We start from the raw sequence: 21,741 nt of genomic DNA, 5'->3' as shown, positions 1-21,741 counted from the left end.
CAAAAGAGGATATGCAGGAGAAAAAAGTATATGTTGGGAATTCATTGGGGTTGAAAAATAAGAGGGATTTGAAAGATAAGTTGTTTCAGAGGCAGAGCAAGTACAAAGACTAACATTTTGTGCTTTAGAATAATGCAGAACACATTCAGTAAGACCAGGAACATGCAAGAAAAGGTTGATTTTATTTTCATGTTGACTCTATTGACCCATAAAACTGATTTTTCACATTTTCAGTCATCACAGCTCATCTACAGCTTATATCACATCACAGCTAAACCCAGATTTCTGTATATAACCTGTTAAAGCGTAATATTTCATGCATTGAACTTGATAACACATCAGTTCTGGAAATAGAAACGGTTATGAGGGGGAGAGACGGAGCGAGAGAGAGAGAGAGAGAGGGAAAGAGAGAGAGAGAAAGCATGTAATTAGATGACTAAAGACTTAATTGTCTTTCATCTATAAAGACATTTAGAACACTCTGCTGTTCTAGCATGCAAATACAAAAAGACACATTCCCTCGCTCGCTCTCTCTCATCTCTTTTCATGAAGTCAGCGAATCAGACACTCATTGTAACCGTGATACACTAATAGCTTTAAGTGATTTCTTAACTGCTCTCTCAGGACAGATGCCTCCAGAGCTATTACACTGCTTTAGACTATGTGTATCCGTGTGTATTTGAGTGATATTTAGACTTTAACTGCTTTATTAAAGAGGTACACTTTCATCGAGATCCCAGAACTGAAAGTTCACAGCGTTTAAGGGATCGTTTACCTGAAAATGAAATTCTGGTCATCATTTACTCATCCTCATGTCCTTCCAAACCCACATGACTTTGGTTTTCATCTGGGGGACATAAAACAAGATGTTTTAAAGAATGTTCATGCTGCTTTGTAATATGCACTAAAAGTCACTGTCAAAGACAGCACAAAACTACCATAAAAAGTAGTTTTGCAGAAGAGAGAAAGTCATAGAGGTTTGGAACAAGGTGAATGATAAGAGAATAGCGCAGTTAAACTTGTTTCATAAGACAGCAAAACGGTGCATAATAACTGTTCAAAATGGTTTGCTTTTGTATGTTTCCCAAGCATTTTCTCCATAGTGATGTGATCATGAAATTTTACTATTTTAACATATTAACTACTTATCCCAAAAACATTATGAATGATGAAATGATGAATCAAAATATAATATATTTTCAGTTTGTTTTCATTTTTTTATTCATTTTAGTAATGTTTTATTAATATTTATTTCAGTTTTAGTACATGAAAAATTAGAACTATTTACTTGCAAACAAGCTGAAATAAAATTATTATTATCTTTTTTAGATTTTTTTAACATTTTAAACGTTTATTTTATTTCAAGTAACACTATTTTCAAGTCGTTTTTTATGGATTTTAGTTTTAGCAAGGATGCATTAAATTGATTTAAAAAAAGTGACAATAAAGACATTTGTAATGTTACAAAATATTTCTATTTCAAATAAATGCTGTTCTTTTGACCTTTCTATTAATCAAAGAATCCTGGAAAAAAAATGTATTACAGTTTCCACAAATATATGAACTGTTTTCAACATTGATAATAATCAGAAATGTTTCTTGAGCAGCAAATCATCATATTAGAATGATTTCTGAAGGATCATGTGACACTGAAGACTGGAGTAATGATGCTAAAAAATTCAGCTTTGCCTCTTTTTTTTGTGCTAAAATATATATTTGTCAATATCATTTTTTACTGTATATTTGATCCAAAAAAATGCACCCTTGGTGAGCAGATTTTGACTTCTTTCAAAAATATTACTAAAAAAATCTTGTTTGAAAACTTTCAAACATACATTTATAAGTAGTTTAGAGAATGCATATCTAAAGAAAAAATGAATGTGATTTTTACATCCGTTAGCATGAGTCTTGCTTCAGATGCAGAGGTCCCGAGTTCAAATCCCAGACAAGCCCCCAATTACGTTCCACTTGTGCTCAGCGGTGCAGGGGCCGCAAAGAGACAAACAAGCAGTAGTTTCACACAGACTTTAGGTCAGAACAGGCACATTCACGAGTAACTTGATAATGACATGAAATATTAACACACCCACATACCCCGTCCCCCCAACACACACACATCGAATATTAATGCAGCATCCTTTTCTTGCAGATTGAATGTAAACATGCATGTCGTGTATGACACATGATCTTCCCTGCTGAGACGTGACGCTCTTCTACAAGGAGTTGAAAACTGTCGTCTCTATTTGTCTCTGTCTCTCTCTCGGAGCTCACTTATGGTCACTGAGTAAATTTAAGTAGTGATACATGGTAAGTGCTTTCCGTTAATTACGGCAGCGTGTGTGTGTGTGTGTGTGTGTGTGTGTGTACAAGCGATGGAAAACTCATTAATGGGGCAGTTAATATTTGATGTGGGTTCTGGCGGTTTGGTTTACGGGCTGAGTGGGTCGTTGTGGTGATGAGGAGGGTGAGAAAGGGATGCCGTCGCCGTGGTCGCCCAGTGAAAGTGAGAGAGGGGTGAAACAGAGGAGATGATCAGAGGTGCAGCAGTTTCATTAAGAGAGAAATGGAAAAACGCATCTGTGGCCAGATAGCTCCGTGTGTGTGTGTGTGTGTGTGTGTGTGTGTGTGTACAGGTTTGGCTATACTTGTGAGGGCCAAATGTCCTCACTTATATAGTGAAATAGTTTGACAACCGACTTGTGAGGACATTTTACTGGTGCTCACTAGTTAAAAAGGCTTAAAAATCATCCAAAACATGTTTTAATTTAAATCTAGTGTTTATGCGATGGGTAGGGGCCATATGGGGTTAGGAAAATATCATTATAATATCATTAACCTGATATAAAATCAATGGAAGTCTATGCAATATCCTCATTACTGTAGTGAAACAAATGTGTGTGTGTGGGAAAGGACGAGTATGTATTTATTCTATGCAACGTCATTTTATCCTTACAAAGCATTGATTTTATGTCTGTTATTTTCATGTCTAATACATATGAAGTAATGAAATAAATTCAGGTCAATATGTAATATACTGTACCTGTACATTTATTTACTTAATTTGTAAGTAGCTATGAAATATTCAGGCTAATTTACAGTAATCTAGTTATAACTGCAAAATTAAGCATAGATTGACTGACTGTTCTGTATAATATATAAAAATCTATATCTTATAAACAATATACACTACGATAAGGTTTTTATGCTCACCAAGGCTGATCAAAAATACAGTAAAAACAGTGAAATATTATTACAATTTAAACAAGTGTTTTCAAAGTGAATATATGTTAAAATGTAATTTATTCCTGTGATCAAAGCTGAATTTTCAGCATCATTACTCCAGTCTTCAGTGTCACATGATCCTTCAGAAATCATTCTAATATGCTGATTTGATGCTTAAGAAACATTTCTGATTATTATCAATGTTGAAAACAGTTGTGCTTCTTCATATTTGTGGACTTTTTTAAGGATTCTTTGAGGAATAGAAAGTTCAAAATTACTTATAAATGTCTTTACTGTCACTTTTGATCAATTTAATGCACCCTTGTTGAATTATATATATGTAAAAAGCATGTTAATCAGTACTATGATATAACATAAGCACCACGGCATTTCCATCTGATATCTCAGTACACTTTTGTCTCATATTCTTCCTCCAAATAACATTAATTACGTCTAAATTGGATTTGTTAATTAAAGTTTCTCTCTCCCAGAAGAAATCCCACAAGCCCCAGCATTTCTGCTCATAAGTTTCCCTCCTGAAACAGACACTTATTCCACTCATTCAGGCAAAGGTCAGGAGGTCATTAGAGTCATTAACGCTAAGAGAAAAGGGAAAGGTCTCCTTACGCAGAGCGTGACCTCTGACGGCGGCCCGTCCTGTCCTCATGCTGCCTGAAATCCAAGAATCGCTCAGCCCTTGACCTTGTCTCTCACACACACACACACACACACTTTAAGAGCTGTCAACCCTGTAAAACTCTACATTGATAATAAAAGAGTGCGAGAGAGAAATAGAGAGAGAGAGAGTTAAAGGTCTTTAAAAGCTCGCAGCGCTCCCGGTTTCCTCTCGGGAACGACAGTCCTAATGCAGGATGACTGCACTCTTTCTGTAAAGGAACGACAGACGCACTGAATGAAGAGAAGAGTCATCTGATGCTGAGTTATAGTGACTTGTGTAAAAGACAGACAGAAAAAGCAATGAAAAGAAGAAATTGTATGAACTGAAAAACATAATAGAGCTCAATAGAAAGGTTATGTGTTTCTAGAAAACGCTAAAGTTAGCTATGTGATCATAGAGTACTAAAGTTTTTGTCAAAATACTAATTGAATATGTACAGTCTTAGGTGCCGTTTGTGTGATTATTGACCAGTTAACTTCCATATACAATTGCTTACATAAACTGAAGGTAATAGTTCAACCCAAAAATGAAACTTCTGTCATCATTTACTCAACCTCAAGTTCTTCCAAACCTGTATGAGTTTCTTTTTTTGTTGAACACAAAAGAAGAAGTTTTGAAGAATGTTGACTGTAGCCATTGACTTCCATTGTATTTTCCATACCCACATTCTTCAAAATATCTTCTGAATAAATATAAATACATAGCTTATCAATCTTTTTTTCATCTTCAGCCAAATTTTCATCTTCCATGTGTCATTTGTGTGAGGGATATGGATGTGAAGTAACTCTCTAAAGTGCTTTTATATTTTATATGGAGTGTTTATATGGAGCAAAATCCCATTCACACACTCTAAAAAATGCTGGGTTAAAAACAACCCAAGTTGGGTTGAAAATGTACAAACTCAGTGACTGGGTTGTTTTAACCCAGCGAATGGGTTGTTTTAACCCAGCGATTGGGTTGTTTTAACCCAGCAAATGGGTTGTTTAACCCAGCAGATGGGTTGTTTAACCCAGCAAATGGGTTGTTTTAACCCAGCAAATTGGTTGTTTAACCCAGCAAATAGGTTGTTTTAACCCAGCGGTTGGGTTGTTTAACCCAGCGGTAGGGTAGGGTTGTTTTAACCCAGCAAATTGGTTGTTTAACCCAGCAAATAGGTTGTTTTAACCCAGCAAATGGGTTGTTTTAACCCAGCAGTTGGGTTGTTTTAACCCAGCAAATGGGTTGTTTTAACCCAGCAAATTGGTTGTTTAACCCAGCAAATAGGTTGTTTTAACCCAGCGGTTGGGTTGTTTTAACCTAGCAGTTGGGTTGTTTTAACCCAGCAAATGGGTTGTTTTAACCCAGCGGTTGGGTTGTTTAACCCAGCAAATTGGTTGTTTAACCCAGCAAATAGGTTGTTTTAACCCAACGGTTGGGTTGTTTAACCCAGCAAATTGGTTGTTTAACCCAGCAAATAGGTTGTTTTAACCCAACGGTTGGGTTGTTTAACCCAGCAAATAGGTTGTTTTAACCCAGCGGTTGGGTTGTTTTAACCCAGCGGTTGGGTTGTTTAACCCAGCAAATTGGTTGTTTAACCCAGCAAATAGGTTGTTTTAACCCAACGGTTGGGTTGTTTAACCCAGCAAATTGGTTGTTTTAACCCAGCAAATGGGTTGTTTTAACCCAGCGGTTGGGTTGTTTAACCCAGCAAATTGGTTGTTTAACCCAGCAAATAGGTTGTTTTAACCCAACGGTTGGGTTGTTTAACCCAGCAAATAGGTTGTTTTAACCCAGCGGTTGGGTTGTTTTAACCCAGCAGTTGGGTTGTTTTAACCCAGCAAATGAGTTGTTTTAACCCAGCAAATGGGTTGTTTTAACCCAGCAGTTGGGTTGTTTAACCCAGCAAATTGGTTGTTTAACCCAGCAAATAGGTTGTTTTAACCCAACGGTTGGGTTGTTTAACCCAACGAATGAGTTGTTTTAACCCAGCAGATGGGTTGTTTTAACCCAGCAAATGGGTTGTTTTAACCCAGCGGTTGGGTTGTTTTAACCCAGCAAATAGGTTGTTTAACCCAGCAGATGGGTTGTTTAACCCAGCAAATAGGTTGTTTAACCCAGCAAATAGGTTGTTTTAACCCAACGGTTGGGTTGTTTAACCCAGCAAATAGGTTGTTTTAACCCAGCGGTTGGGTTGTTTTAACCCAGCAGTTGGGTTGTTTTAACCCAGCAAATGGGTTGTTTTAACCCAGCAGTTGGGTTGTTTAACCCAGCAAATTGGTTGTTTAACCCAGCAAATAGGTTGTTTTAACCCAACGGTTGGGTTGTTTAACCCAGCAAATAGGTTGTTTTAACCCAGCGGTTGGGTTGTTTTAACCCAGCAGTTGGTTTGTTTTAACCCAGCAAATGGGTTGTTTTAACCCAGCAGTTGGGTTGTTTAACCCAGCAAATTGGTTGTTTAACCCAGCAAATAGGTTGTTTTAACCCAACGGTTGGGTTGTTTAACCCAGCAAATAGGTTGTTTTAACCCAGCGGTTGGGTTGTTTTAACCTAGCAAATCGGTTGTTTAACCCAGCAGATGGGTTGTTTAACCCAGCAAATAGGTTGTTTAATCCAGCAGATGGGTTGTTTAACCCAGCAAATGGGTTGTTTTAACCCAGCAGTTGGGTTGTTTTAACCCAGCAAATGGGTTGTTTTAACCCAGCAGTTGGGTTGTTTAACCCAGCAAATTGGTTGTTTAACCCAGCAAATAGGTTGTTTTAACCCAACGGTTGGGTTGTTTAACCCAGCAAATAGGTTGTTTTAACCCAGCGGTTGGGTTGTTTTAACCCAGCAGTTGGTTTGTTTTAACCCAGCAAATGGGTTGTTTTAACCCAGCAGTTGGGTTGTTTAACCCAGCAAATTGGTTGTTTAACCCAGCAAATAGGTTGTTTTAACCCAACGGTTGGGTTGTTTAACCCAGCAAATAGGTTGTTTTAACCCAGCGGTTGGGTTGTTTTAACCCAGCAAATGGGTTGTTTAACCCAACGAATGAGTTGTTTTAACCCAGCAGATGGGTTGTTTTAACCCAGCAAATGGGTTGTTTTAACCCAGCGGTTAGGTTGTTTTAACCCAGCAAATTGGTTGTTTAACCCAGCAAATGGGTTGTTTTAACCCAGCAAATCGGTTGTTTAACCCAGCAGATGGGTTGTTTAACCCAGCAAATAGGTTGTTTTAACCCAGCGGTTGGGTTGTTTTAACCCAGCAAATGGGTTGTTTTAACCCAGCAGATGGGTTGTTTAACCCAGCAAATTGGTTGTTTAACCCAGCGAATGAATTGTTTAAAAATGACTGTATTGCTTGCTTAAAATGAACCCAAAATATGTTGGAAATTATCATTTATTAATAAATTTCATGCATAATAATTAAACTATAAACATTTATTCATTTGCTTATTAATAATTGTTCTCCTCTTGATTATTATTGTTACCTCTAGTAATTATGTGTCTGATTTTTAATTTCCAAGCTATTTTGGGTTCATTTTAAACCAGACATATAGTAATTTTTAAACAATAATTGAGTTAAATAAAACTACCCAGCAGGTTGGTCAAACATTTAAAACAACCCAATCGCTGGGTTTGTCAATTTTCAACCCAACTTGAGTTATTTCTAACCCGGCATTTTTTAGAGTGTACCACTGTAACTGCATTACAATACACGAGTCAATGTAATTATCTGTGGTAATCGATAAAACATTGATTTTAAATTGATTTTAAACAATTTTATGCTCTTGTCTTCATTGTGACACCTGTATTTTGTCATAGTATGTAAAGAGCTGTGAGTGTGTTTGTGTTTGAGCATCAGCTGTGTGAACTATGGGCTGGAGCAGCTGTCACTCATTCCCCTGGTGACGGCGCTTCAGACGTGTAATCATGATGATCGTCATCCAGTCTGCAGCGATTCAGATCGGTTATTGAGTAATAACTTCATACTGATGGGCTACACCAGGTCATGTTACACAGCCAGAAACAAACAGGCCCATTCAAACACACACAGATCAGGGAATCACACTTTTTCACTGCTGTTAGTAATTAAAGCCTTTATTTGCGAAACAAATATATTTAACTTTTAAATAGAAGGAGCTGACTTTAAAGCCTGTACTATATCCAATAAAACTCATCAGTCCCTTGAAATATGTCTCTCATATTTTCATGAATTTGTAAACCTGATCTTATAACATTCATCTCCATATTTTGCCAGCTGAACCACATAATGAACCATCATTATTTTTTAATTTCAGGCCATATGCTGTGAAAAACTGAAACATGCAAACACATAGACAAGCAAAAACAAGACAAATGTAGCACAATGAGGAAATTAAATCTATAAACTTCTTGGCTGTGTATTTAATTTAAAAGCATTCTGAGGCAAAATAAGCAGTATATGTTCATTATACAGTCAACAACTTTGAACCAAAACTGAAAATGTTTCAGTACTTGGAAATGAAGTGTGTGTGTGTGTTTCCATGTTATATCAGTTTATGACGCATGAAATATCAGGAGATGACTTTAGGGTCTTGTTTATTTATTTAAGAACTCTTATAGAGGTGTATCTCTGTCTGTCTGGAGAGATTGAGATTGTCTGACAGTAAAGGTGCTCTATCTAAAGGTGCTCATCTCCTCCAAACTTTCAGATTTATGCTTTATGACAAGGTAGAGGACGAAGAGACGGTCAGTGTGTGTGTGTTAGTCCTGTCAAAGCTTGTTTTGTTTATTTGTGTTGCATTGTGAGATGACAGTGTCCTGCAAGATGTCAGACAGTTAACCGGAGGTATATATATGTATGTGTGTGTGTGTGTGTTGTTTCAAAAATACAAACAGTAGCATAAAGAACAGATGTGAGCATAACACACACCAAAAATAACAAATACAAACAAAAAGTAAATGCTAACAAAATAAAAACCTACTACATATCGAATTAAGTAATAAAATATATCTTTTTCAGTGGGATGTTATTTCCTTTCAACTGTAGGGTTAGCTCTGTATTGAGAAAATTCTTATTAAATGTAAAAATGTTTTTAATGTTATATATATATATAAATAAACTCTATTCCTTTAATGTCTTACACACACTTCGTTGTGTTCATGCCCTGCAAACTCGCCCAAAATATCAGTAGCACACACCTGGAAACCTCTGGAACCTCAACCTGTCCTCGTCCTGTAACAGCAGGGATATCATGTGACCCACAGTGCGTGCACACACACACACACACACACACACCGTGGATATCATGATCTGATGACAGGAAACGAACACACACGTTTACTTATCTAAATGAGGACGTCCCAGTCTTCTACTGTTTTTATATAAAGACAATTTTAATGACCACAGACTAACCCAAACCCTAAAAACGACTTTTTGCCATTTTTAAAAGTACAATTATTTTGTTATGAATCATTTTTATCTTTGGATGTTTTAACAGACTTAAGTTACCTCACTTCTAGAGACACTTCTGTGTTTAAACTAGAGCTAAGCAAATCTATACATTAATCTAGGCAAATATTAATATTATTAAGATTTTATCAAAACTATTATTATTGTTTTATCCACTTAAATATACTACCATTAAAAGAGGATCAAGAATTAATTAATATTGTATTAATATTTGACAAATTCACTTATCTGTAAAAGTTGTATTAAAGATGATCATGTATTTCAAAACTTCTTTTATAAAAGAAAAATGAAAGAAAACTAGATTTTCTTGTGTTGTTTGTCTGTGTAAAACTCACCTCTATGATACTAGGGTGTTGTGGATGGTCGCCAGGGTGTTGCTATGTATTTTTCACAGGTCTCTATGTGGCTGAAGTGAGTCCTGCAGGTTCCAGTCTTTGTGATCTTTGGGTCTCTCCTTCAGTGTGTGTCTCTGATGCATCATTCATTTCATATTCATAGTGAAAACACTGCAGGATGAATTACTCACCAGAATTAATACTAGTGTTAAGGGGTTTGATCGTATCACTAAATCTGAGAATTGTTGTCTTAGCAAACACCACATCAGCTTCTCATAAAGCTTGAGTATGAGAGAGAGAGAGAGAGAGAGAAAGGCACCATGGGAAAGGCCTACTTTTCTGACCAAAGATGCACAGATGAAAATAACCCAAACTAGCAGGGGAAAAACACAAGGATGAGCAAACAGAAGCGTTCTGCATGTGCATTTCTGTGTGTGTGTGTGTGTGTGACACCTGGGCATCAACCGGGGACATGTACCGAGCGAGGCAGGTGCGTGTGTGTGATGTGTCCAGGTAGTATTTTGGGGCTTTCTATAAACGAGCAGCACCATAACGGGCCTACAGTCATGTGAAACAGCAGAAACGTGTTTAACCCTGCAGTGAATGTGCTGAGCAGGTAAAGAAACTTTCACTGTTTTTGCAGAGCAGTCAGACTCGACTTTAGTTTCTGATCAGATACTTTCAGAAGAATAGGCTGAATCTCAAAGAAAGAAAGTGTAACGAGGCGGGACTCAGGGTAAGATCCATCTGCAGGCTTTTATTAAACAGAGCTCGTAGTAAGACAGGCAATGGTCAAACAGGTATGGCAGAGAGCAGGCAGAATCGTAGTCGAGGAACAGGCAATGAATCAGGGCAGGCAGAAAGCACTCACAAAACCAGGAAACAATAAACAATCTAAAAGGTCCAAAGGGCAGGCAGCAGGAATCTGAACACGGGGAACAGATGGGATCAGTAACAGGCAGGCAAACCGACCGACAGACAAGATAGTAACGCTCAGAATTGTACACAAAGGGTAAACAAGACCTCGCAAAGTGTGTGAGGGTATGTGTGGCTTAAATAGTCCAGATAATGTGCTGCAGCAGTATGTGGCAATTGGTGATTGGTGGAGAGAGTGCAGGTGATTGCCAGGGAGGATTGTGGGAAATGTAGTCCGGGAGTGACTGGGAACGTGACAGAAAGAAAGAAAGAAAGAAAGAAAGAAAGAATATATCCACACAAAAATCAAAAGAAAAAGACATTAAATTTGCATGATGTTTAATGAATTATTTCACAATGCAAAAAAATAAAATAAAAATAAAATAAAATAAAATAATAATTATCCTGAAAATTCTTTGTGTAAAATATTATTATTATATTTTATTATATTTTATTTTATTTTATTTCTTGGGGGGGGGTAAGAAATTAAATTTGCATATAGAAAATTAAGCCTATTTTAGGACCATTACATTTTTTTTTACATTATTTTCATGATTTTTAAGCACTTTTTTTGCACACTAAAAATAATAACTTAAATGTCATGAAAATGTCACAATGCAAAAAATTATAGGCTCCTTGAAACAGAATTCATTTTCTTTATCTTTCTTTTCTAATAAGACATTTGCATACTGAAAATGCATCTGAGCATTACAATAAAAATGTCATGAAAATACATGTTAATCAATCAAAAAGAATTAGAAAACTATGGAAGCTTGTTTCCGCCGTGAAATAAGAAATAAATAAGGTAATTGCGACGTTTTATCTCACAATTCTGACTTTTTTTCTCAGAATTGTGAGATTTAAAGTCAGAATTGTGAGATATAAACTAGAAATTGCGTGTTATAATGTGCAATTGTGAGGGAACAGAGTGACTTTCAGAAATACAAGTTTATATCACTCAATTCTGACTTTATAAGACGCAATTGCGAGTTTATATTATGCAATTCTGATTTTATAACACAATTGTGAGAAAAAAGGTCAGAATTGTGAGATATAAAGTCAGAATTGCATGATAAAAACTTGAAATTTCGAGAAAAAAGTCAGAATTGTGACTTTATATCACAATTCTGACTATAACTCACAATTGTGCATTTAAATCTCACAATTCAAGTCAAAATTGTGAGAAAAAGTTGAAATGACCTTTTTTATTTTTTTATTCAGTAGTGGAAACATGCTTCCATAGAAAACATACTTTTCTTTATGCTAAATATTATAGTTTTTTTCTTTTGTAGTAACTTCGATCTTGACTACTTCCATGAGATTCACACAATTAGAAGTGACTGACAGATCTGCTCTATGCTGGCGTACGAGTCATTTTCGTAAGATGATCTTACTAAATCATCTGCACTCACACACACAAATGTCCCTGAAACCTTATACAGACTTTTCTAATTACATTACCAACACAACTAATTGATATTCCCTCTGTCAATGATGAGTGTGTGTGTGTGTGTGTGTGTGTGTGTGTGTGTGTGTGTGTGTGTGTGTGTGTGTGTGTTAATTTACTAATCCTTTTTGGATATCCGTTACTCATTTGTTGCCTTCAAGCTATTGTATGTTATTGGCTGCAGTGTGAGATGATGGCTGGCTGACACACACACACACACACACACACACACACAGGACCTCCGCAGGGCCGCTGATGGGAGCGTCACCCCCGCGAGGGATCGTCCGATCGCTGACACCCCGCGGTCAAACCCCACACAGTCCAGCTTCTGAGCTATTCATGTCCACAGGTTTGATGTACCTGATGTGACCTTTGATCATGTGACACTGAAGACTGGAGTAATGACTTTATGACATTAACTTATGAATACAGAGGATGAGTAAGTGTGGTAGACGGCTCCTTCTCATGATGAAGCTTTAAATTAAAAAAAAATAAATTATTTCTGGCAGTGTATGAGGCAGTATCCATGACAACCGAACTGAGAATGACTAAAGAGCAGCAGTGTGTTGGTGTGATGCGTTTAAGTGTGTCCATGAGACAAAGAGACACAGAGGAGTAACTGCTGGTCATCACACGCTTCTGTCACTTAAACTCACATTTTATGAGAACTTTGCACTGATGAACTTAAAAGAAAAGAAATTCCTCATAACAATAATCTTCACAGCTTCTCAGTTTTGCGTGATTTTAGTGAATCAAATGAGATTTCAGGAGCCCGTCTCACCCTACAGTGACCCACGCAGAGGTTCAGTGCCCGTGGAAAAGTGCAAGCCGTGCTGTGATGGATAAGCACTGAATTAGTCCGGCTAAATCCATGTGCACTGATGGGAACAAAGAGGGAATGAGGGGTCCGGACACGGAGCGGAAACACTGCATTACAGCAAAGCCTGGGAGAATGAAGCTGATGCAACAGCCCAGATATGACCAGCACACACACACACACACTTTACAGCCCAACACATGCATTTATCAACACAGTGTTGCTCATACCATATCCACACCTTTACCATGGAATTACTACTAAATTACAATATTCACATATACAATTATACAATATTGAGTACACAAACTGAGTAAACAAGTTGTTTACTTGGCATCTTAACAAATATTATGCTATTTTCTCTAGTGTGATATCATGTAACAAATTAAATAACAGTGAGTAAACAAAAACAGCTGGGTAAATCTTGTGTCCAGATCACCTCAGAGTCAAGAAAAATAAGAAATTATTTATAATATATTGCATTATGATCAGGTTTTTATTCTCCATTCTTCAGTATATGTTTTATTTAAATGATCATAAAGGCACAACAAATACTATCATATATTAAATACTAATTTATCATTAATATATTTAGTTAAAAATTAAATACCCTGGCTTCTGTTCAAATGTTTTGGGTCTGTAACATTTTTTTATATTTTTGAAAGAAGAATGCTCACCAAAGACACATACACTAATAAAACAAAATAAATAAATAAAACACTAATAAAGTAAAATATTTCACTACTTTGAATAACTGTATGTGAATATATTGTAAAATGTAATTTATTCATGTGATCAAAGCTGAATTTTCAGCATCATTACTGCATTCTTCAGTGTCACATGATCCTTCAGAAATCATTCTGATATGATGATTTGCTGCTCAAGAAACATTTATGATTATTGTCAGCATAGAAAACAGATATTTTTGTGGAAACTGTGATACATATATTTTATTTTCAGGATTTTTTGATGAATAGAAAGTTCAAAAGAACAGCATTTATTTAAAAATAAATCTTTTGTAGCATTATACATGTCTTTACTGTCACTTTTGATTAATTTAATGCATCCTTGTTGAATAAAAGCATCAATTTCTTTAAAAAAATATCTTACTAACCCCAAAGTTTTGAACGGTAGAGTATGCCATAATATTTCTGCATTACAGAAATTAGATTTTTTCTTTTGTTTATTTCTTCATTTAAAAAAAAAAAAATCTGAATATTTAGTTTTGTTTGTGTTTTAGTATTTTAAAACATTTCATTGTTATTGTGCTAAATACATCCAATGAACACACTCAGTTACATCATTCTCTCTCTCTCTCAGTGAACTGCCTGAAGTTAGACCTTTTTGTCACTCCACCATATGCCTCAGCCACTCGGCATATGCCTGACCAACCCATTTACCAAATACACAAAAACACACACACACTGCCAGAGACCTGCTGCGATAAATGTGCATCTCATGCTGTATATCCATTCACACCACTCTAGATCAATAGTCAACCACCCAAATTTGTCCTTTCTTCACCCTCATATCACTCCAAACCTGTATGCTGTTATCTAGTTTGAACACTTGAAATCTTTGATTATGCAACTTATGCCATACAACAAGGCCATAACCATTTTTTTTTTAAATAATTAAAGGGTTAAAAGGGATTAAAGAAGAAAAAAAAAAAGAAAATGCATAAACATCTTCTGAAATCATGTGGAAGATTGAAGAACAGACTGAAATTTTTGTATAGTTATTCACTATAGTAATTTTGCCGTTCTCCTAATCTCATGCCTTATACAACACACACAAATAACACGCAGTACCATTTTTGCACTTTTTGGCGCTTTTTGGAGTTTGACAAACATGATCTTATGAAGTGTCAACATATGAAAAAAAATGCTGCGTAATAAGTTTTCAAAAATATCCCCAAAAATGCCAACATACAGGTTTGGAAGGAACCACAAGAGGGTCAGTAAAAATAGCCAGAATTTGTATGTCTTGGTAAATTAAGTTGGCCTGAAATATCTAAATGTCTTTCCTCACTGTGTGTTTGTGGCAGCGTGATGTTCATAAAACTCAAACTCAGTATTATAGATCAGATTTGGGTTGGCATATATATATGTATATATATAGGTTCAAGCATACATAAATATATTTTCTGACTAATTCAGAGAGTTAGAACTGTTTAACATGTCAAAACAAATGTTGATTTATCTCTCTTGTTAAAAAGCACCAATAAAAACGAGTTAAACCACAAATATTAGGTTTAGAGTTATAAAGCATATTAACTAATCAACAACATGTTTTTAGTCCTTTTCAACCAGTCCACAGTAAAGTCATTAGCAACAAACTGAACTTGAATGTTCTATAACTGAGATAAATTAAAGCAATAGTTTAAAAAACTGCATTTTTTATCAGAACTATTTTTTGATGCAAACTTTGTCAGCAATTTTCTGAAAGAACTCATAAAGACCTAAAATAATGCAGACAGGAACAGATCACTTGGCTGCAGTGTGTGTGTGTGTGTGTGTGTGTGTGTGTGTGTGTGTGTGTGTGTGTGTGTGTGTGTGTGTGTGTGACTAAACTGGGTTCTGCTGGCAGATGGATTTAACTCCCTGAGAGCCTAACCAGCTACAAATAGCACCAGTCACACACACACACACACACACACACACACACACACACACACACACACACATACACAAACACTTGTCAATGCACAGGCAGACACACATCACTCTCTCGATTTATCTCTTCGACACACACACGTCTCTCGAGTGTGAGAGGTACTTAATGTTAAGGAGGCTAAAATTAGCACTAAAAAGCTGATGAAGTTTACAGCCAAGAAAACATTATAGGACAAACAGGTGGTAAAAAGAGAGCAAAAGAGGACATTCTCTTGTCCAAATTTTCCCATGATGCTATGGGGCTGGCACAGACCTGGCACACTCATGGAGAGCCCCGCTGAGAAACGGCCAATCAGAGGGAAGATCCGCCCCCAGGAGCCGTCAAAGTACATTACATCTCACAACCGGAGAAAGTGGCTCGACACTCGCACACTCCACACTGACCCGCGTGTGTGTGTGTGTGTGTGTGTGCTGATATGGAGTAATGGATTTATAATAAATATATATATTGAGTTTATTGTGGTCACCAGTAATTATATACCAAATTTTCTAAAATACTTAAATATTAACTGCAGCTGCAAAAGGGACTTTTAGTTATTTATCATAAACTACTGCAAGTCTAACCTACATTAACCTATATTAGCATTATAATATTTAAATATTATAATATATGAATATAGGAAATTATAATACTTCATTATTTATTTATTTCATTAATCATATTACTTTTATTATTTTATATTTAAGTCACTGTAAGATAAGATAAAATACAATAAATTATCAATTATTATTTTTAAACATTAAAAAACTTAATTATTCAAATTATTTAAAAATATATATATATAAATTTATCACTATAATCACAAATCATTGTCTGATGATGTCACAAAAGCAAAAACTCTAAATGCAAAAAAAAATGGTGAAATGCTTTATGGTTTTGAAAAGTGACCTGGACATGTTTCTGTGCGACTGTGATCTGTGAGACGCACGTGAGTGAGTTCGTGTGGGTCTCTGTCAGTCACAGGGTGTTTAGCGCTGATCTCAGTCTGTCATTACGACTCCGCGGGTGTGAAAAACTATCGGCCATTAGATCCGCGCTGCTGTCACCTCTGTCCTCGCTTCAGTCTTTCTCCATCTCTCCATCTCTCTACAGGCTCCCCTCCACATCAACTTTAACCCAACCTGTCTCTCTCTTTAACCTTGCTGAGTGTGTCTCTCTCATCTCCACACACACACACACACACACACACACACACACACACACACACACACGCACATTTCAATAGATATCTACATAGGAACACCCCATAGACTTCAACTGGAAGTTTAATTAAGTTTAACTATTTATAATGACTACAAATAACTCAACCCAAACCATACCACTAAAAGAAAACTTTGGGATTTTTAGAATAAACAAAACATGAGTTACTTTTTCAATTTGAGGATGTCATCTAAGGGAAGTTTTTGTCAAATTTTACTAACTTCTAGTTACTTGACACACACCCCTGGTTTCACAGACAAGGCTTAAGCTAGTCCTAGACTAAAATGCATGTTTGAGCTGTTTTAAATGAAAGTAACTTGTACTGACATATCTTAAAGGATTAGTTCACTTTCAAATAAAATTTTCCTGATAATTTACTCACCCCCATGTCATCCAAGATGTTCATGTCTTTCTTTCTTCAGTCAAAAAGAAATGAAGGTTTTTGATGAAAACATTCCAGGATTATTCTCCTTATAGTGGACTTCAATGGCCTCCAAACGGACTCCAAATGGCCGTTTCACTAGATAAGACTCTTATTCCTCGTCTGGTATCGTCTAAAGCCCGTTGAAGCTGCACTGAAACTGTAATTTTGACCTTTAACCGTCTGGAGGCCATTGAAGTCCACTATAAGGAGAATAATCCTGGAATGTTTTCATCAAAAACCTTCATTTCTTTTTGACTGAAGAAAGAAAGATATGAACATCTTGAATGACATGGGGTGAGTAAATTATCAGGAAAATTTATTTGAAAGTGAACTAATCCTTTAAAATATGTCAGTGCCATTGTTTTGTCTCAAGATGCAACCATTAATGTGTTTTTCTAGTCTTATAAAAGATACTAGTAATTGAAACCTAATCCTGATCGCCCTGCGAAACCGGGCCTTAGAGAAAACTTCAGAAACAGAAACATGTACAGTGCATCCAGAAAGTATTCCAACGTTTTTTTTCCACATTTTATTATGTTACAGCCTTATTCAATTAAATTCATTATTTTCCTCAAAATTATACAAACAATACCCATAATGACAACGTGAAAGAAGTTAGCTTGAAATCTTTGCAAATTTATTAAAAATAAAAACAAAAAAATCACATGTACATAAGTATTCTGTCTATATAGCTCAGCTCCCATAGTTAACAGTGTGGTAAATTCATGACAGAGCACAAATATAAGCCAAGCCATGAAGAGCACAAACCAAGCCATGAAGTCCAAGGAATTGTCTGTAGACTAGTGATGCAAAGTCTGATTCATTTCCGTAAACCAGCTCTTTTCAGACAGTTTGGCTCAATGAACCGGTTCAAAAAGCCAATTCATAGGTTCATCATGCTATGATGTCACTATGCATTTCTTTTCTAACAACCCAATGTCATGTTATATCAATAAAATGTTTAAATAAAGTCATTTGTGTCAACGCATATTGAAACATTCAAATAAAAAGTTATTTGTGTGAATGCATAGCCTATTGCTGATTATTGCCTTTCATTCACTTAATGGTTTGTGATCCCCTCTCGTTTGTGGTCATAGTTTCATTGGATCGCGGACCCTTTATGTCAGACACAACTGGCTAATATTGATTAGCCTACATCTTGGATAAGATTCGCAACTACAACACACATTTATGCACAAACGCAGATATGTTCTAATTTGTAAAGTTTATAGAAAGAATAAACTCATTGATTTCACTTTATAACTTATAATCTGCATGTATAATAGACCAGAGTAAAATTGTATTCACATCTCTCGTTAAAAAGGTTTTTGCAAGTTTTAATTAAATAGTCACAATAAGCATATTTCCATTACGTGCCTCAGGCTTGCATGGTATCATCAACTCACTCATCAGACTCCTCGGTAATCCTCGGCAAACTTCGACAGTTGGTTGAACCGGCTCATTCGGTTCTTCTTGAGTCCTCTGTAATCCTCTGCAAACTTCGACAGTTGGTTGAACCGGCTCATTCGGTTCTTCTTGAGTCCTCGGTAATCCTCGGCAAACTTCGACAGTTGATTGAACCGGCTCATTCGGTTCTTCTTGAGTCCTCGGTAATCCTTGGCAAACTTCGCCAGTTGGTTGAATCGGCTCATTTGGTTCTTCTTGAGTCCTCTGTAATCCGTGGCAAACTTCGACATTTGGTTGAACCGGCTCATTCGGTTCTTCTTGAGTCCTCTGTAATCCACGGCAAACTTCGACAGTTGGTTGAACCGGCTCATTCGGTTCTTCTTGAGTCCTTGGTAATCCTTGGCAAACTTCAACAGTTGGTTGAACCGGCTCATTTGGTTCTTCTTGAGTCCTCTGTAATCCGCGGCAAACTTCGACATCTGGTTGAACCGGCTCATTCAGTTCTTCTTGAGTCCTCGGTAATCCTCGGCAAACTTCGACAGTTGATTGAACCGGCTCATTCGGTTCTTCTTGAGTCCTCTGTAATCCTCGGCAAACTTCGACATCTGGTTGAACCGGCTCATTCGGTTCTTCTTGAGTCCTCGGTAATCCTCGGCAAACTTCGACAGTTGATTGAACCGGCTCATTCGGTTCTTCTTGAGTCCTCGGTAATCCTAGGCAAACTTCGACATCTGGTTGAACCGGCTCATTCGGTTCTTCTTGAGTCCTCGGTAATCCTCGGCAAACTTCGACAGTTGATTGAACCGGCTCATTCGGTTCTTCTTGAGTCCTCGGTAATCCTTGGCAAACTTCGCCAGTTGGTTGAATCGGCTCATTTGGTTCTTCTTGAGTCCTCTGTAATCCGTGGCAAACTTCGACATTTGGTTGAACCGGCTCATTCGGTTCTTCTTGAGTCCTCTGTAATCCACGGCAAACTTCGACAGTTGGTTGAACCGGCTCATTCGGTTCTTCTTGAGTCCTTGGTAATCCTTGGCAAACTTCAACAGTTGGTTGAACCGGCTCATTTGGTTCTTCTTGAGTCCTCGGTAATCCTTGGCAAACTTCGACAGTTGGTTGAACCGGCTCATTCGGTTCTTCTTGAGTCCTCTGTAATCCTCTGCAAACTTCGACATCTGGTTGAACCGGCTCATTCAGTTCTTCTTGAGTCCTCGGTAATCCTCGGCAAACTTCGACAGTTGATTGAACCGGCTCATCCGGTTCTTCTTGAGTCCTCGGTAATCCTCGGCAAACTTCGACAGTTGATTGAACCGGCTCATCCGGTTCTTCTTGAGTCCTCTGTAATCCTCGGCAAACTTCGACATCTGGTTGAACCGGCTCATTCGGTTCTTCTTGAGTCCTCGGTAATCCTCGGCAAACTTCGACAGTTGATTGAACCGGCTCATTCGGTTCTTCTTGAGTCCTTGGTAATCCTTGGCAAACTTCGACAGTTGGTTGAACCGGCTCATTCGGTTCTTCTTGAGTCCTTGGTAATCCTTGGCAAACTTCGACAGTTGGTTGAACCGGCTCATTTGGTTCTTCTTGAGTCCTCGGTAATCCTTGGCAAACTTCGACAGTTGGTTGAACCGGCTCATTTGGTTCTTCTTGAGTCCTCGGTAATCCTCGGCAAACTTCGACAGTTGGTTGAACCGGCTCATTCGGTTCTTCTTGAGTCCTCGGTAATCCTTGGCAAACTTCGACAGTTGGTTGAACCGGCTCATTTGGTTCTTCTTGAGTCTTCGGTAATCCTCGGCAAACTTCGACAGTTGGTTGAACCGGCTCATTTGGTTCTTCTTGAGTCCTCGGTAATCCTTGGCAAACTTCGACAGTTGGTTGAACCGGCTCATTCGGTTCTTCTTGAGTCCTCGGTAATCCTTGGCAAACTTCGACAGTTGGTTGAACCGGCTCATTCGGTTCTTCTTGAGTCCTCGGTAATCCTTGGCAAACTTCGACAGTTGGTTGAACCGGCTCATTCGGTTCTTCTTGAGTCTTCGGTAATCCTCGGCAAACTTCGACAGTTGGTTGAACCGGCTCATTCGGTTCTTCTTGAGTCCTCGGTAATCCTTGGCAAACTTCGACAGTTGGTTGAACCGGCTCATTCGGTTCTTCTTGAGTCTTCGGTAATCCTCGGCAAACTTCGACAGTTGGTTGAACCGGCTCATTCGGTTCTTCTTGAGTCCTCTGTAATCCTTGGCAAACTTCGACAGTTGGTTGAACCGGCTCATTCGGTTCTTCTTGAGTCTTCGGTAATCCTCGGCAAACTTCGACAGTTGGTTGAACCGGCTCATTCGGTTCTTCTTGAGTCCTCGGTAATCCTTGGCAAACTTCGACAGTTGGTTGAACCGGCTCATTCGGTTCTTCTTGAGTCCTCTGTAATCCGCGGCAAACTTCGACATCTGGTTGAACCGGCTCATTCGGTTCTTCTTGAGTCCTCTGTAATCCGCGGCAAACTTCGACATCTGGTTGAACCGACTCATTCGGTTCTTCTTGAGTCCTCTGTAATCCTAGGCAAACTTCGACAGTTGGTTGAACCGGCTCATTCGGTTCTTCTTGAGTCCTCTGTAATCCTAGGCAAACTTCGACATCTGGTTGAACCGGCTCATTCGGTTCTTCTTCAGTCCTCGGTAATCCTAGGCAAACTTCGACAGTTGGTTGAACCGGCTCATTCGGTTCTTCTTGAGTCCTCTGTAATCCTAGGCAAACTTCGACATCTGGTTGAACCGGCTCATTAGGTTCTTCTTGAGTCCTCGGTAATCCTCGGCAAACTTCGACAGTTGATTGAACCGGCTCATTCGGTTCTTCTTGAGTCCTCGGTAATCCTTGGCAAACTTCGACAGTTGGTTGAACCGGCTCATTTGGTTCTTCTTGAGTCCTCTGTAATCCATGGCAAACTTCGACATCTGGTTGAACCGGCTCATTCGGTTCTTCTTGAGTCCTTGGTAATCCTTGGCTAACTTCGACAGTTGGTTGAACCGGCTCATTCGGTTCTTCTTGAGTCCTTGGTAATCCTTGGCTAACTTCGACAGTTGGTTGAACCGGCTCATTCGGTTCTTCTTGAGTCCTCGGTAATCCTTGGCAAACTTCGACAGTTGGTTGAACCGGCTCATTTGGTTCTTCTTGAGTCCTCGGTAATCCTCGGCAAACTTCGACAGTTGGTTGAACCGGCTCAATTGG

Source organism: Megalobrama amblycephala, linkage group LG22 (assembly GCF_018812025.1).
Source record: "Megalobrama amblycephala isolate DHTTF-2021 linkage group LG22, ASM1881202v1, whole genome shotgun sequence".
Lineage (NCBI taxonomy): Eukaryota > Metazoa > Chordata > Actinopteri > Cypriniformes > Xenocyprididae > Megalobrama > Megalobrama amblycephala.
Note: the sequence above shows the minus strand (reverse complement) of the source record.